Source organism: Pezoporus flaviventris, unplaced genomic scaffold (genome assembly GCF_033815535.1).
Source record: "Pezoporus flaviventris isolate CSIRO_AGI_PZ_B2104156 unplaced genomic scaffold, CSIRO_AGI_Pfla_v1 ptg000007l, whole genome shotgun sequence".
In the NCBI taxonomy this organism is placed as follows: domain Eukaryota; kingdom Metazoa; phylum Chordata; class Aves; order Psittaciformes; family Psittacidae; genus Pezoporus; species Pezoporus flaviventris.
This window is the reverse complement of record NW_026892555.1, coordinates 33,863,973-33,879,800: the sequence shown is the minus strand read 5'-3', so window position 1 is coordinate 33,879,800 and position 15,828 is coordinate 33,863,973. Positions and strand designations below refer to the sequence as shown.

The 15,828-nt window shown below is 38.1% G+C and overlaps 1 protein-coding gene across 5 annotated transcripts in view; it reads left to right on the top strand.

The window, feature by feature from the left end:
* The window catches only part of SULF1 (sulfatase 1), a 122,851-nt gene that overhangs the window by 30,172 nt on the left and 76,851 nt on the right, over nt 1-15,828 (top strand). The window lies entirely within an intron of this gene.

Here is a 15,828-nt window from a genome sequence, read left to right as displayed (position 1 = left end):
ACAATTCCTTCTGTATATCTAACTGAAATCTACCCTCTTTCACTTTAAAGCCCTCCTTGTCCTGTCACTACATGCCCTTGTAAAAAGTCCCTCTCCAGGTATCTTGTAGGACTTTAAGCACTGGAAGCTGCTCTAAGTTCTCCTGGAGCCTTCTCATCTCCAGGCTGGACAAGCCTGGGTCTTTCAGCCTGTCTCCATAGCAGAGGTGCCCCAGCCCTCTCATCACCTTCATGGCCCTCCTCTGGACTTGCTGCAACAGATCCACGTCCTTCTTTTGCTGGGGGTCCCAGAGCACAGTAGTGCAGGTGGGGTCTCACAAGAGCAGAATAGAGGGGGACAGTCACTTCTCTTGATCTGATGGCCAAGCTTCTTTTGATGCAGCAGCCCAACTTACAGTTGGCTTTCTGGGCTGTGAGCACACACTGAATCTGGATCATGTTTATTTTCTCATCAACCAACAATCCCATACCCTTCTCGTCAAGGCTGCTCTCAAACCATTCTCTGCCCAACCTGTATTTCTCCTTGGGATAGTTTGGACCCATGGGCAGGACGTTGCACTTGACCTTGTTGAACATCATGAGGTTCACACAGGAACTATATTGCATGATATAGTCAGAGAATAGAAAGAAAGAATACTAGAAAGAGAACTTTTTTATGGCTCTATGTTTTAAAACCAGAATAACTAAAGAAAACAGCTAGAGAAAAAACATACAGACAGAACTGCCTAATGTGCCATCAGTGGTGAGATACAGTAACATTAAAACTGTAAATGTTTTTTGAGTGAAGTGTATGGATAAGATTAACATTTCTTCACAGAGGACTTTTTTGGTCATCTAAGAAAAAGATGTATCTGCAATTGCTTAAATCTAGTTGCAGTGGGAAAAGCACTTGGACATGTGTTTATGTATGTATATGTGCTATTGACATAGCAATGAAGCAGCTTACTGACTCAGGGCCAAGAAACCCTAATGGCAAAACTTTCCAGCATTTGTTGTTGTCTTGCATATTTACAGAACTAAGACAACATTTCTTTGCTCATTTTTGCCTCAAATTGCAATCATTTTCCCTACCACCTCCTCAGTCTGTTCCCAGATGGAAGAAGGAAATGGCCTATTATCTGTGTCATATGAAGGCCTGGTAGGTTTTGTTCTTTACAAGCAACCAAATTATGTGTTAGTGAAGCACAGGCTCTTACCTAAATAAATGTTGAGTGTGAGGGTTTTACTTCTGAGGAAGAATTCAACCACGTTTTGCACTTTATTCCTCATGTGGAAGAAAAACGCATGGGTTTCCAACCAGTTTTGCATTTCCTAATATATAGGAGTGTGTACAGACAAGAGATGAGGTGTACACAAGTGATTCTCTAAGAAGTAGTCATCCTTTTCTCAGCTCCTTTGCTGCTACACTGCAGTGAGAAAGCTAATTAATTGATTAGCCTGGTATTTAGAAGAACTTAGTCTCACCTTCTTGCTCCAGTCTAGACTTCCTGTATGATAGTACTAGAGTTACTGCCACAGGGAAAACAGTGCTTCAGCATCTCATAGGGAACCTGCAAAAAAATAAATACATTTAAGGTTACGAGGTGCTTGGAGAATGCAGTAATGGGATGCTCATAAATGCCACAGAGTACTCACAGGCTTCATGACTCAACAGTTGAGTATCACACAGTGGGCAGGTTTACCTCTAGGAATGTGTCCAAGCTGGTTCCAACTGACAGAGTTCTCAGACCCCTTGCTTATTAGGTCCAGAGCTTCTATGGGATTTTGAAATCATGAAAGATGTAAATTAGGAAGACTAAGACAATAAAATATAATTACTGATTAACAAAGCAGGTCTTTATAGACATTAATGCTATATCTCTAAGTAGCTGGAGACATGACTGAGTGACAATGTTCAACCATGCAACTAATTGAAAGCAAATAAAGATATGATGAAAAGGGAATTGTAATTGAAATTAAAACAATCTTCACATGCATTTTTAGATTTTTATACACACATTAACTTTTTCTTTTAGATAGGAGGCCTCCCCCCACAATTTTTCATAGTTGAAATAGTACCAAATTAAACCATCATGTACATTGTGTTTTCCTGAATATTTAAAACTATGCATATATACTGAAATCATCCAGATTACCACAAAACAACAACAGAATACAGTTTTTCTATGGAAACCAGGACTTTGAATTTAGGTTGTGATTTAGATAAATTTGTAAATATCCCAACTAGTGGCCATGATGCCATAGAACTGGTGTTTGCAGTTAGGTTACACTAAATATTATAGAAGGATTATATTCTGTGATGCTCAGAACGAACATAGTGAATAGCCTTTACACGTCAAGTTACTCAGCTGGATCATGGTGAATTTTTTGCCTTATGAAAGAAGATAAATATTTTGAGAATATTTGGGGTTATTTTGGTAAATTTTATCTTTTTCTCCTGATTTCCATTCTAGTCACTACCAAGTGCTATCATATCAGCTTCTGAATGCATGGTCTGATTCTCAGGTACACTGAGATTTTCTTCTGGGTCTCTGCTGAGAGATTTTCTCCCGGTCTGAATATTGTGTGGATAACATACATGGCACAGGCTGGGATAAAAATAAAGAGAAGTGATACAGAGATGAAGCTGAAGCATGATGCTGAAATACAACAGCAGCAAAGATCTGACTATGAGCTCAAAGGATATTAACTGGAATAGATGGCACAGGGATGGTTAGAGGTGTTTGCTTGAAAACAAGGTGATGAGACAGAGCTAAGTGGATCTGTCATATTCCAGGAACGTTTCAAAGGTAGAGTTGTTTATTCAGGTTCTCAGACTCCTGAAAAATTTGTGGTGATTTTTATTAATGTGCAACTCTGTCATAAGACCAATATCATGAGGTTCCCATGTGATTCATAATGGTTATACATAAAAGTTATACAGCTTCCACTGTCTAACAAGCAATTTTACAAACATAACTTCTAACTTATAAATCACTAGTTCTAAGGGTATATAGGATACACTGACATATTCCTTTAAAAAAGATTTGCTGGGTAAAATCTTTAGAGGCCCTGTATAAGATTAATTATTAGAGTATCACCATTATAATATCTGAACAAGCCATTTACTGCTGGGGCACTTGCCCCACTGTAACTGACATGTATGCAATTAACTATTGAGTTAATACACATGATGATATACTTTGGGTGACATGGTTTAGTGTGAGGTGTCCCTGCCCATGGCAGGGGGGTTGGAACTAAATGATCTTAAGGTCCTTTCCAACTCTATCTATTCTATGATTCTAAAAGCCCATTTGCTTTTATAACATTATTGGCCAGAAAGAGATAAGAGGAGGGGGGAAAGAAAAAAGAAGACTAAACTTTTCGTTTTTTGCCATTGGATTAGTCATGAAGTTTGTTATTCACTAAGCAAATGCGGCTAAATAAGAAGGAGTCACTTTCAGTGCAAGATGAATTTTCAGTGCAGGACAACAGTTTATGTACCTTCTTGATCAGTGCATTGAATAGCAACAAAATCTTTCCATAGATCAGAGTTTTAAAATACAAACTTGAAATGTGTGCACCTTCTATCTAAGTAACAAGGGAAGAGATCTCTGGCTCTTATGTTTCACTGGCATTTTTAATTTTCTGTTTGCAGACTTATGTCTTTCCTGTAAGTATGAAGAAATACATTTTCATGTAGCACTGTTACTTCACTATATGAAGGAAATAAGAAGGATTTTTTCCCCTGTCATTGAAATGCAGCCATTTCAGAGATGTGTAGTTTTATTGGTGCTAGCAAACGGAACAAGAGTTTAGTAAGGAGTAGAATAATGTGTGCTGTTAAAACTGCAGAGAAAAAGTAAGCAGGGTAGAATACAGCTACTTAATTAAAATATCTTGTATATGTCTTAGAGATGTTGATTTTAAATAATGGGTATTTCTTCTCAAACACTGATTCTATAAAGGGAGATGTTTGACCTGCTTTAAGTTATAAAAGAAGATTTGTGATTCTCCTAAGTCCACATGCCCTAGATTAATGTTAGTGTCAAACTGATTCTCCGTTAAGCTCATTTAATGTGCCTCTGAGCTATAAGATGTTACTTTGCCAGCAGCAAAGGTCACATGTTTTCAGGTATTGACAGTGCAAGTAATGACAAGTTGTTTCTGTGTTTGAGTGGGTCAGGGTCTTTTTAGTATTCATTCAATGAGTTTGGCAAACCGTAGCCTCTGCCCAAGACAGCTCTGTGCCTTTGAGCATACAGCAGAGGAAATTATTAAACCTCCAGCTCTGAAATCTATAGCTTCATTTAGTCAGACCTCCCAAAGGAATTCTTATGCCTTTAGCTGAATAACAAACAATTTTGAAGCTGACTTTACCTAGGTAGAAAATTTTTTCTTGATCAGAAGAAGAAATGAAAAGAATCATTTATATATTTACTGTTTCCTAAGAACATTTTTTGTTAAAATAGATTTTATGTATGGTAGGTCAAATTAGCCTTACAACTGCAGTTCTAAAAAAAGACCAGCTTCTATGAAATTTTGTAAACATTTGTCTTAAGCAAGGAAGCCTGATCAGACATCTGAAACTCAGCAGTGCTGCTTTCCTGCCTCCTTCCCAGGTTGTTGAGTGATGAAGAAAGTCATGTAACAATACCAAGATTTACACAGTGTTGTAAGTCATCTTTAACAGGTAATCAGAAAATGCATTAAGCCACTCAGATGGGATCCTGACATTTCCCAAACAGTTATAGACTACACATGGCTACTTCTGTACATTTTAGTGGTGAAGAATGCTCAGAGAAATGTTTTATTCTCTAAGGCAAAAGCCAACAAAGAGAATTAAGGTTATGACACTCTGGGAATAGAATTTGCTAAGTATTATCAGACACCTACAATCTGTGTGGTAGATTTTTTCTCCCAGATTGGGATCTGAGAAAGGCAAAATGGAAACAGTTTTTAGTGGATGGCAAAGGGACAGATACCCTAGATACCTATCTGTCTCTTGCATAAACGCAGAAACCTACGTCAGGGCTATAGTCAGGCTTCTCTGGGAGGCAGATACTTGGAGCCTGAAGTCATGTCCTCGGTCTCAGTGCTTGCTCCTAGGCTGTTTATACATTATCCCCAAATTGTCATTGGATAAAGAGCAGAAAGGTCTCGAGAATGCCAGCACTCTGTCCCCACATCAAGTGATCTAACCTGTAGAACCAAGCCCCCCTCTTCTTCCTCCCTAGCATATGGATCTTGCCTTGGAGCAGCTTTCTCAGGAGAGGTTAACTGAAACTTTTGTCTCCATTGCCTGGTGAGTGAGGCACTCTCCTGGCACTGGAGCCAGAGCTGCAGACATCATCACGAACAGGAGAGTTTGAATCTTGGACTTCCGGTTTTCTGGTGGATCCCCAACATCCCACGAATTTCTGTGGCCAATGTGTGCCTCATAAATTGGTCTTCTTTGGAGACTTATGCCTGTTTTGCATCTCCCAAGCAGCTGTAGCTAAAAGGCAGGATCTTAGGCAGTTAGTACAACAAAGACAAGGTGACAACTGAGCAGACCCAGAAGCCTAGCATTAGGTCTCCAAGGAACTTTAGGTATCTTAAGCTGTGCAGCACGATAGGTATGGTTTAATTTAATTGCTCTTCTGAAGTTAAGCTGCTAAGTTTCTATGAAAGGGCACTGATGTGATTTGTTGCATGCTTGCTGAAGAGCACATCGGTTCATGCTGTAATGACCCAAGTACTGTTAGAGATTTTTCATTTGTTCACATATGTATCACAGTTCCCAGAAGCGTCCATGCAGAGGTTTAACTGAACCTGATTAGCTTAATCAGCACAGATTTCTGCATGGACATGCCTTTCTCACATCTGTCTCCCTTCTCTCTTTCCTGTTGTCACATTTCTTCTTATCAAAGTTTCCGTAACTTTAAACACATCCCTGAATCTTTTCCTTTTTATGGTCTTCCCAGTTGCCTTTTTATCTTTGTAGAAAGCTGTGGAAGATGTAAAAATGGCAGATGGAAGATGAAACTAAATATGGTCTGAAAATGCAATATAGTTTGCCCCCAAGCCCTTCACAGCAAAATTTGGGATATTGACAGCTTCCTTAGCTTGCTTGGCACAGCTGAGCAGAGGAAGGGGAATAGGGCACTGTCCATGGCATAATAGGCTTCAGGAGAAACTAAAAAAAACACATTAGAGGGCAAAATTGTGCTAAGCTTTCTCTCACAGTAGCACTGGGTACTCAGGCACAGCTTTCTTAAAGCATAAGGAAAAGCAGTAAGTGAATATTTTTAGTGTTGCAAGTGAAGTCTTATGTCAGTGTCACTCTTCCAAAAGCAATGGTATTACATTGCCTTATATCATTAAAATTCAGGATTACAGTTGATGCTTCTGAACACAAGCCTATGTTTTTCCTCCCAGATGCAGATTATAGGACACTAATATGTTTTCTCTACCCTTACAAGGAAATAAGTTACTGAGTTTTAAATACATGTATAAGAAAGGAAAATAATGCATATGTAAATGTTTGTGTGGGCCTGTAGGTAGATGTAGATAAAAACATAAGATATAGTCTCTAGGGTTTTTTTGTTGTAGTGATCATTGACTCCCGAGACACAAGTCAGGAAATCATAAAAATTTAAGAAACTCTGCCTAGGGTGACTCTTTCATCCTCTTCCTCTTTCTCTGTACCTTTTGTAGTTGTACAATAGTTGTACCTTTAAGCACAACTTGAAGGAGCATCTCCAGGGAGATTTTAGTCTGTGTATGTACAGTAGGTTGATTATATCCTAAAACTCTTTCAAGTTTGTGGGGTTTTCATATATTTTCAGTAGAAGGGAGTAGGCAATAACTCAGAAATGACACAAATTACCTCATCTACTGTGTGGGATTCAGAGACCTAGATGTAGGTGTTAGTGTGCGAAGATCTGGTCTCCCATTACAGGAAATAACTTTTGGGTCGAGATAGCCAGTGAGGTTTGGAGAGCTGCACCTGGACAGCCAAATAGTTTCCAGGTTCCCCTAACTGAACAGACTAGATTCTCTTCTGACTGTTATGGAGGTTAGACACTTACTGCACGTAGTGACACCGACATTTTGAGAATTAAATCTAGGTGTCTACAATGTGGATGTGAATCTCACCTAGTATAATTATTTAAGTAGATACAGATGTATGTGTGAGGTAAAGATGGTGATTGGATTAAATTTGTTGCTGTGATTTTAACGTGAATAAAATCCAACCTATTCAACCTGTTATGTGTCCCTCAGGGGTAATTAAAATCCAGTGTATGGCTAACTTACTTTTATATGCATTTGCCTATCATAAGAGGGATATATATGCCTGTATTCATAAGGCAAGTAACTCTAGAGTATCCTTCTCATGTTTAAGTAATAAAATTTATTACTTAAGTTTTAAGTAATAAAATAATAAGATTCAGCCTTGTTTTTCTGTGCAAAACAAGTTGTTGACACTCTCAAAATAAAGAAGGTTTTGAACTTCTTTTAGGCTCAGATCTCTTAAGTTCTGTCTCAGTACTGCCTCACTAGATATGTTGGTTGTGCACCCATTCAGTAGCAAGGTACAGTCAGTGCTTGATTATCCATGTGTTGCAGATTATTCATGCCACAGATATTAACTGAAGCTCAGAGCTACATGAATGTGGCTTCACTGCTTCCAGGAGCATCTCAACTCCACAATCAGTACAGCTGCTTTTGTGTTACGCGGAACTGGAGTTAAGAACCCCATATGAATCTTAGCTGGCTCCATGTTAAGCCAGTTCCCTGGGAAACACAGAGGCTTTTGATGGTGTCAACCTGTATCCAGCTGGGCTTTATTAATTTGTGCTCCATACTTCTCCGCCAAGCCTATAATGGAGCTGGCATGGGTGGCAACCCTGAGCCTGGCAGGTGACAAAAGGTGGGGGGAGTGAAGCAATTGCTTCTATAGCATGGTCTGTTTATCTAGAGGAAGAGTGGAAGCACAGTGCCACAAGATTTCAGACAGTTTGTTAATTCTTTTTTTTTATTATTTATATTTTTAGTTTTAACTAACATGTCTTTCTGAAGTGCCAGGAATAATTGCTGGACCTGTGTTCAGTCAGAGTGATCCACGTGTTCCAAAATTCACTCTGGCTACCTGTAGGTTACAGGGAGTTCAGTGCTTATTTAGGTTAAGTAGTTTAGATGTTTTTAAGTTGGTAATAAGAGATTGATTTTAAGGATGTGTATTCATGTCTAAACTGTACTTCACATCAGGATTCTCTAATGCATCAATCCTACACTGACACTGGCACCATGACCTGTGCAGCTCTTGAAAGCCTATGGCAAGAAGTAGTGCTCCAGCATGGATTATTTCAGTTTCTCCAAACTTTTAATATTCATACACATTTCTTCATATGACAGTGAGACATCTATGTTCTAGAGTAATCTTGAAAGCCTAACCTCAGATTTGTTAAAATCTTAGTAGTTTATGATGGCATATGATGCAGTTGAAACATGCTGTTTCTATACCTCATAGAGGTACTTCCAAATGAAGTTGTTCTTTGCTGCTTTTGCAGAGAATTCTGGACAATAAACTTTTGGGATATTCCTCCAGGTTTTTTATGATTGTATATTGATGTCTTTAATTTTCTTTTCAAAAGTCCTATTTCAAGTAGTGGAGGTTCTGAGACTATAATGTTAGCTTGTGTATAAATGAAACCCAGAAACTTGAAACATTCTGTTAGAATGGAAAACTAAGATCCATGGACAAGATAAACATAACTAGAGAAAATGTAACAAGAAAAACACCTTAGACATGCTGAAGCAAAGGCTCCTATGGACTGCAATTATTTTTAATTTCTATAGCAAACTATAATCAAGAACTTTCTAAAACATTAATTGAGCTTCACAATTTGAAAGGTGATTAACAATTTTATTGGGATAGTCCTGTTTATTACTATAGCAGTCTGATGCATTTGTGATTGATATTTGACAGCATATAGACCTGTTGATCCAGACAGTAACAATCACATACAGCAAGTATTTCTAGATTATAACTGTAGACAATATTCTGACCCAAACTTTCTAGACGTTTAATGTAAACAGTGGCAAAATTAAGACACTGCCTGAACTGAGAAGGAAACTACTGTCAGTACTGTCTGTTAAATGCACTGGAAACTCCCACTAATACAGGTAGTTCCAACCACATCTTGCTATGTGTCCGGGCAAGTCCCTTAATCTTTTCTTAACAAAACAAGGACCAAAGAAAGACATGCCATGTGAAACAGATTCTGAAAGCTCTGTGGAGCCAGAAAAATCTGTTGCCTGTGACCCCAGAGAAAACTTTATTAAGGACATTTGGTAAGACTTCAGTTTTCTTGTACTTCCTTGAGCCTTTCTGCTAAGAGTGTTTAATTATTTGAACTATGACAATAATTGCCTAAGTTTGTCTACATGAGCTAAGTCATTTAAGAAATTACTTATGAAAGTAGTGAATCTGATGAGAGCAGTAAGTTAAGCTAATTAATCATCAGTTAGTCATAGCCTTATATTTAGACAAGCAACTGTCTTGCAGTATGCAGTGCCTGCAGGCAGTAAGTAAGAAACCTGTATATCACATAAAGCGTTGGGGACATTTCTTTTTTTCTTTCACTGTGATTGAGCTAGCCTATAGACTTATTATAAATTCATTAAAATTCAAAACCCAATGTATTGTACAACCTGTGCTCTTCCAGTGGTGTAATCCAGACACTGTATTCTTCAACTGAATTTCCTCAGCATGTTGGAAAAAGAAAGTGCAGGTTGCAAAAGTCCCTGTGCCATAAACTTGCATCTTCTTCTAAAGCTTCAGAAACTTTAAGTGTATACAGCAGGTAAACTAACTTATCTTCAGGGTGTAGCTGTTGCAGAACTGAGAAGAGATGACCTGTTTGGTGCAATGCTTAGGTCCATTCCTTTGTAGATGAAAATCAGTGTTTATCACACCATCCAGAAACAGTTAACCAGAGCAGGTCTTTACATCATTTCTGTCCTGTAACTCCCCAACTCAAATGTTCTGTAGAAGCTTCAGAGCCTTAGTGTGTTTCTAACAAGTCACAAACACTCATGATGTAGTACTGTAACTGTGTTGATGGGACAAAGGTTTTGATATTGATAATGGGTTTTTCACATAGAGGAATAGTGTCTCCATTTTTATAACAGAAAGCTTCAGAAAAGCCTTGGTGGTTTCTGCTGTTATTTTCACCTTTAAGGATCTAACTTAAGGGCAGTTCAGCATACTTAGCTTTCACATGGCAGACCTGTGATGTGTCCCTCGTCTGCAGTGAATGCTTCCCTACCTGGGAGTTCCTTTCAGCTATGTGAATGGACTTTCAGTGCACCCAAATGAAACTCTTTCAGCTGATTCTGTGGCTGCCTTCTTCTGTGCTTCTCAAATCTATCTATCTGAATTGTACCAAAATTAACAGAGCTAAAAACAGAGCAGTAACTAGAAATTATGAAGATTACAGTATCAGTGTCACCAAATGTACTAATCATAAAACAGTAAAATTTCACTGCTCAAATGGCAGCTTGTTCGTTATACTGTACTGGTTTCTGTATTTTACATGATCAGTTGAAGATCGAAGAGTCTGTTTTTCAGGGGATGATTCAGTTCATTCATACCATAGCCATAGGCAAAATTCCTCAGTGAGCTGTGTTTTGCCATGAGAATATTCATGCTCTCAAGTCAAGCTCAAATGTTCAGTCATTTTAGCTATTTGAACAACCTAATTGTTTAACATTTCAAGTCACTTTTTAACAAAGTCCATTTCTATATAGTAATGCTCCTAGTTAATTCTTGAGTTTACTTTGCTAGGCCAACAACACTGAACTCTTGAACACCCAAGGAGTAGGTGCAGTAATATGAAAGTACAGTAAAAACAAATTATTATATTTACCTTAAGTAAATTAACTGTATAGGAGGCCCTGCATTAGCTGGCAGTCCAAGGAACTTAAGGCAATTATGTGATGCAGAGCTGTAGTAGCAATACCAATGTTCCCAACCTTGTCAGCATCCAAGAAGAAGATAGCAGGTTTTTCTGTGGTCCGGGAAAAGAAACAGCTCTTCTGCCTGTCTCTCTCTTCTCACCTTCTGCCCTATCATGATGAGCAGAAGAACAGTATCCTCACCAAATACACTACATGATACAATGCCTGATGAGGGAAGTTTCTCATGCATGAGGGACATACCACCTCATGTCTTGGTAAGGAGGCCTGCAGAGGTGGGAAAGGCTGATATTTCAGCTTCATATTGTTCTGTGGTTTCTTAGATGGGTCCCCACCCTCACAGATGTGAGATTATTTCATTGTAAAGAACAGAAACAGGGAATTACAAACTTGTAATTCTATCAAAAGAAAAACATGCTTCAGAAACATATAGCTGGCTCGCCTCAGTACATGAGTGTGTTCCCTCCTACTCTCTATTTTTAAAGGAAGCAGGGGTTAACATGGATTAAATTATTAAATCAAATCAATTAACTAATAATATTAAAGCAGTAAGTTGGATAAAATTATTTGCTTTACAATATTTTGGATGCTAATTCCCTGCACAGCTTCACACATAAAGTAGGAAAGACTCTTATTTAATGGGATTTGGCCACAGGAGTTATGCAGAGGATCAGAGCCAGAAATAGCAGTCAGAAAGAAATGATACTTCAAACAAAGTGGAGCAGTATCCCCTGACAGTTCTGCCAAATTTGTTGATTTATTTTAATATTTTTTTTTTTTTTAAGCACTGAATGATGCTTTGTTTTAGTGGAGGTCACCTGCCCAAGCTAGCAGGCTACATGACACTGAAGTCATGTTTTGATCAGCATCAAGATTCCTACATGCCTAAATCAATTTATTGTGCAAAGGTACAAGAGCCAAAAAGAGTAATACTCAGAATTAATGATGTTTGGTCATCCATTCTCTGGTGAGACTGGAAATACAGATGAATGTGGTGCCCTTCCCATTGTGTGTCATCAGAACCCTCTTCTCCTCAGCCCTGAAGAAAACACCTTTTTAGCCTTGCCAACTCTCTCTGCTTTATCACACACCTCATTTTTGGCATGGTGATCCTAGGAAAACTTATCTTTCATTTGAAAGACAAAATAAATGTTCCTTAGGATTTAGGATTGCCAAAAACTTTCAAAATGCACAACTATAGGGGCAATAAACCCAAAAGATAAGCAACATGAACACAACATTTCTTATTTTTTAAATTATCATTATTTTTAAAACAATTTCTTGATTTATCTTGGGGTTTGACACATACCTTTTTGTTTAATGTTTGCTGTTGGCAGGAGTAGAGTCTGTTAATTTTTCAGTTCTCCTGATTTCTGCTGTTCAGTAAAAGTTGAACATTTCTGTTTCCATTTTCATCTGCATGGAGCACCTTCTTTCTTTAATGCTACCATTACTATTGAAGTAAGAGAGTGTTGCCGATAACTTCAGAGTGGAGCTTAACAAAAATATATTTTGGTAAATTTAAGCGGAGTCTTTCAGGTTGTTTCATACTGGACCTTTTGTGCAGCATGGTTAAATCATTGTTATTCTTTTATTCCCTCTATATAAATACAACAGTGGTATAAAAATCTTTTTGATGTCTAGGATAATGTATGGCATCACAGGAAAACTAAGGAGGTCTTCTAAGCTGATTAAATAAAACCAACAAGAGTCACAGGAGGGAAGGCAGGAGGGAAAACACTTGCTCGCCTGATCTGAGATGTTTGCAAAAGCTAAAGCAATTCTCCACCAGTTAAGGATTGAAGTTTCCCTGGTGGACTGATGACCTTTGATGTGATAATTGCTGGTTTTCCTGAAACTCCAAAAGAGATCATGTATAGTATGGTTAGAAGAAAAAGGGATAAATATTAATGAAGCATTGCATATTCATTCAAAACCAGCAGGAGCCCAGCAGTTAAACACTCCTTTTCATCCCCTGAGGCAGGATAGAAACTAAGATCCCTATAATATTTGCCACATAACTTACGTACCTTAATCTTGGAGCAGTTTTACAGAGTGTTGTGTATCTCTGTGACTAAGAGCTTATCCTATTATTGAGAAGAATATTCTTTCTGTTAGGTTTTCCTTCTTTTGAAATTGTCATTTAAATTTTAAATGTTAAGTATTAAGTTTTTACCTCTTATGTGACACATACACATATGTATAAGAGTATTAATTTTCCATCATGGTGGCCTCAGAACTGAATCCAGGTGGATCCTAAGTTACTACTTTTCAGCATCCTCTTCCATGCAGTTCACTACCATCTGCTTGATCTTAGAAAATAACAGCTAAATGTGCTATAGTTAACATACAGTTCACTTGCTTTCTCATAAGCAGGGAGAAAAGAGAAATGTTTGCAGAGCAAAGCAGGGACAACATATCCTATTGATTAGTGCAAAGACTTTATTTTTGTTATAATAAAGATGTAAGTGTTTTATTTACCTCATGAAGTTACTTTGTTCTGGTGTTAGTTGTTGCTTTAGTTCATAGAATCATAGAATGGTTATCATAATCACAGTTAGTAGGTGAAAAGATACTTAGAGTTTGCCAAAAGGCTTATCATCCCAGTCAGATGTTAATTTACATGTCTGTCATGGCTTGGAAAAGATTAAGTATTAGCCTTTCTTCTACCATGTCAGCCGTATTGTGCTGTTATCTTGAAGTATTTTAAAGCCAAATAAAATTGAGATTTTTCAGACTGATTAGCTGGTGTGACTGCAAAGGCATTTTTGTATTCAAGAAATGTCTTTGTTATAGCAGCCATCATATCTGACCCGCTCCCTAGGTCAATAAAGATGAAGGGCTCTTGGTCTGTTGCAGAAGCAACTCTTTGTGGACTACAACTGGGCCTGCTTTCATATGCAGACACTTACTGCCAGCCTAGCAACATACATGTTCTCTTCAAATGATTAATTTAGCATCAAATGAGACATACTGTTTCTCTGGAAAACATCCTTGTAAAGCTGACTAAAATGGGAGGTTAAATATCAAAGGGCTAACACAAAGAAGGGGAATGATCAAACAACTAGGCTATTTTGTGATTTACATGGGTTATTTTGCTCATGATTAAGTAAAGAAAAACCTGCTGGGATGAAGAGTAAGCAATTACACATTGAGGAAACTCTCATACTTATTGCCTTATTAGTAGTATTCATAGACTGAGAGACCCTCCACACTGTGATCACTTGTTAATTCCTTATAGCCAACAGCTTTGATGTGTTTACGCTATGAGATTTTCTTGGAGGAAGGGAAAAGGAAGGAAATAGTCACTGAATGCATAACCACTGACCATCAAAGAAAAATTGTGGAGTGCAGAAAAGATCTGTAAATAAAGAAGGCTTCATGCCATATTGATGGCTGTATCCTGTCTTCAACTGTCAATATCTTTTTCAGGAAGGCCAGTTAATAAGAATAATATGTTAATCATAACCACTGGTTATTGTAAGATACAGAATAATTGCCAAAAGTGGGAGGGAGATACTTCATTGTCAGCACAGCTGATAACAGCAGTAATAGTTAGACATGGAAGTAGAGAAAACTTTGATTACAAGACCATAAAAAGTTTCTTTTTACTGAAGTTCCAGTGTATTACACTGAAGACTTGGGAAAATATTTTCACTACGCTAGTAATTTCTGGTTCCTCCCATGTGCAATATGGTTTCCTTTCTGGTAAGGAGCCTTGACTTTATGCTGACAGTTATTTTAAGCTCCTTTCCTGCTGCAAGGACAGGGGAAAGATGCTGAGCAAAAATTAGGTTCAAATGTGAGTTGATATTGTTAGATAGATTCAAAAACAATTCTAGTAATGGTGGATGGAAAAGAACATCTTACCTGTGTCTGTGCCAGTAATGAACCAAAACATCAACAACAGATGGTGACTCCTGCTTGAATGCCAGCATGTTCTGTTCCTTGAGGCACAAGCATGTTGTGAGGACTTTTTTCTGTGGGAGCCTGTAGTCTAGGGACGTAGGAACAAAGTAGGAGATAATAACAATAGCCTGACTGTAGGATCAGCAAGTTCATCCACTGGCACAACTGTGCTAACTTACAGTTCAAGATGTGCTCCACTTGCTGCAATGGATGACATGCCTAGTTAACAAATGATACATCTGCCATGATAGTCCACAACAGCAGCAAGCAATATGTCATAGTTTAGTTCCCACTAGCATTGTCATTACTGAAGTCCACATGATAGTCCACAACAGCAGCAAGCGATATGTCATAGTTTAGTTCCCACTAGCACTGTCATTACTGAAGTCTGAATGCCCTGTAGATTATGCAATTTAAATGCCCTCTGTCTTCAAAGATAGAAAAGGCAAGGGTGTTGAGGAGCATTTAAATATTGAATGTTCCATATTTACATATGGCAGAGAATCATAACACAGATGAAGACTGTAGTATGAACCAGTCTGAATTTTGTTTAATTAAATAGCTAAACATCAGTAAATCTTTCCCAGTTCCCTTATTTGGCTCCTAAGGTTACAAGCACTATACAGTTCTGAAAAAATAGTGTCATGGCTTAACCCCAGCCAACAACTAAGCACCACCCTGCTGCTTGCTCACACCCCACGCACCCCAGGATCATAATCAAGAAACGAGAAACAGAAGCATAAAAGTAAGAAAACTCATGGGCTGAGGTAAAGACAGTTTACTGGGGCAGAAAAGGAAGAAAGGAAAAAAAAGAGGAAAAATAATGCCAATAACAAAATATTTAGAATATATGAAATAAGTGATGTACAATGCAATTGCTCACCTCTTGTCAACTGGTGCCCAGCCAGTTCCTGAGCAGTGGTCCCTGGTCAGCTTTCTTCCATCCTGTTTATATACTGGTCATGACATCATACGA